Source organism: Cnephaeus nilssonii (assembly GCF_951640355.1).
Source record: "Cnephaeus nilssonii genome assembly, chromosome: 1".
Taxonomy (NCBI): Eukaryota; Metazoa; Chordata; class Mammalia; order Chiroptera; family Vespertilionidae; genus Cnephaeus; species Cnephaeus nilssonii.
The window spans coordinates 12,045,080-12,047,784 of record NC_137072.1 but is presented as its reverse complement, the minus strand read 5'-3'; positions in this window follow the sequence as shown (position 1 = coordinate 12,047,784).

Sequence of the window (2,705 nt, the reverse complement as noted above, 5' to 3'; positions counted from 1 at the left end):
CCACATAGCACATGGCAACACTGAACACAGAGCTGTTGCTTAATAAATTCTTCATTAATGAACATTAGCTACTGTGTACACTGAGCTTTTGGAGTGCCAGTGAAATCAATAGGGACAAGTGACAAGAGACAACTTGGTTCGATCAGAGTCTGCCAAGTGCCTCTTACAGCCCTGATTTAATCATTCATATTCTCATATAATTTAATTTTTAACTTTACTAACATTCAAGCAAGGTGGTAAACAAATGAATATTTGTCAAACACTAAATTTGTTATGCACTTTTCAACATACATTATTTTACTTAGTACGAAATAAGATTGTGTGGTATAGTGGACATGTATTTTACAGATAAATAAGTTAAGAGTCAATAACATTAAGTAATATGCTTGATATTATTTAGTAAAAATGTAGTGTGCACAGGGCTTAATGCCCCCCTCACTTAAAGTAACTACTTAGTCTCCCTTATCACTGTGCTTCTATTCCACTGATGTAGTAGTGCTTCAGAAGTAACTTAACTACTAAAGCTGAATAGATATGTGTCCTGTGTCCAAGAAATTCCACTCCCAGGTTACATACAATGCAGACATATGTACATACATTCACCAAACACATGCACATATGTTTATAACAGTATAATTTGTAATATTAAAAAAAAACTAGAAGAAACTTAAATTGTCAATCAATACACTTATATAATCATCTGGTTGAATGCAATATAATGCGAAAAAATGAATTATGGGCATTTGCAACCATGTGGGTAAATTGGACAAAATAATGTTGAAAGAAGTCACTCAAAAATTAAAAGTATTGTACCATCCCATCCATAAGAAGTTCCAAACAGGCTACACTGCACTCTGGGGCAGTGTGGACTGCAGCAGGAGGCTGGGTTCCCGATGCCAGTGCTAGGCTGTGTATTGACCTCCTTGTGGCACATGGATGGCTGTGTGCACTTGGTAAAAATGCAACCTATAATTTGGGTACTTTCCTGTTTGTAGAATACAGGAAAAAAATTTCCTCTGACTTTCTTATTTTAATATATGCTTGGAAATATAAACTAACAAAGTAAATTTGTAAGCACATAAGTAATTTAGATAACACCTGGTTAAGATTTTGCAACATAATTTTGTTAAATAATATATCAAACATAATATCTCAAGACTGCTGTTTTTTAAATTCAAAATATAACTAAAACTTCATGAGGCTCATTATTTCAGGTATCCCCAAGATTGTTAGTGGTAAGCGATGACTGACGTTCATTTGTCCTATGTCCTTTGAATTAGTTAAAACAATGGTTTTCACTGCTACAGCCTGAGACAAAGATAACATGAAAAACAGCTGCAGATTTTTTATATTTTTCTCCCAGATGAAAAGAAATAATGTATGTAAGCACCTGTGTATTTAGCACATTTTAGTGAAGATTAGCAATATGGAAAGATGAGGTGAAACTTAAATTTAGGTTTCCTTGTTTCTAAAAAAATATTTCTGATACTTTAGTCAACTGATTTTTCAGCTTTTAAAAGAAAAAGGGGGGAGGGAGAGAATGGAGGAAGAGAGAGAGAGAGAGAGAGAGAGAGAGAGAGAGAGAGAGAGAGAGAGAGAGAGAGAGAGAGGAGGGGACTTGATTTTTTTAAATGTATTTTTATTGATTTCAGAGAGGAAGGAAGAGGGAGAGAGACATGGAAACATCCATGATGAGAGAATCATGGATCGGCTGCCTCCTGCAATCAGTCTTACTATCAGTCTTACTATCACTCCTTTGAAGGATATTTTTCCCTCTGGGGATCGAGCCCACAACCCAGGCATGTGCCCTTGACCAGAATGGAACCTGGGACCTTTCAGTTTGCAGGCCAACGCTCTACCACTGAGCCAAACCGGCTAGGACAGGACTTGATTTTTTGATGCAACACATCTCATTTCTCTCTTTCTTAAACCAATATGATGGACTCTGCAGAAACCCATTCCACAGAGGAGTTCTTAGACTCCCTGAGAATAGACAAACTCAAACTTATGTACATTTCCCCATAAAAGAAGGTTATATTTTCAGGATCTCAGCCATTTTTATATTTCACTAATGACTATAAGTGGAAAGAAGCAATAGGAAAATTATTTTTCTGTGATAATGAAATATGCACCGACATTAGAAGGCAGAAGCAGCTATTACCAGTTTTACTTTTAAAAATAAAAAATTTTCCCTTTGCATTTTTATTAACAAGATATAGTAAATCCAGCATTAATTGCAATGATATAGGCCATTGTTAGCAAATTCATTATATTAGCATTATGATAACATGAATAGAGATGAATAAGTACTACATGTTCAAATGCTATTATTAAAATATTATCTTATATAGAGGAAACCATTCCTTTCAATTATTCTGAACAATTTATATACATTCATATACTTCCAAGGCTTTGTTTAAAATTGCATGTATGCTTACTCATAATTTCTCACCCAGTAGTGAGAATAAATACTCACAATAGTAGGAGAGTAAAAACTATAATTATAGCCCGCATTTTAAAATGTCTAATCATTTCTCAAATGTAGTTCTATGCATATAATTTTATTTGGGAGAAAATGTGTGACATACATACAATAAAACATTTCTTTCATGTATTTACTATTTAGAATTAAGTGGAGGTTTCAGTATAAAAGAACTTAGCTGCTAGAATCTGGTTACATGTTTTAGAAATCTAGCACTTACCTG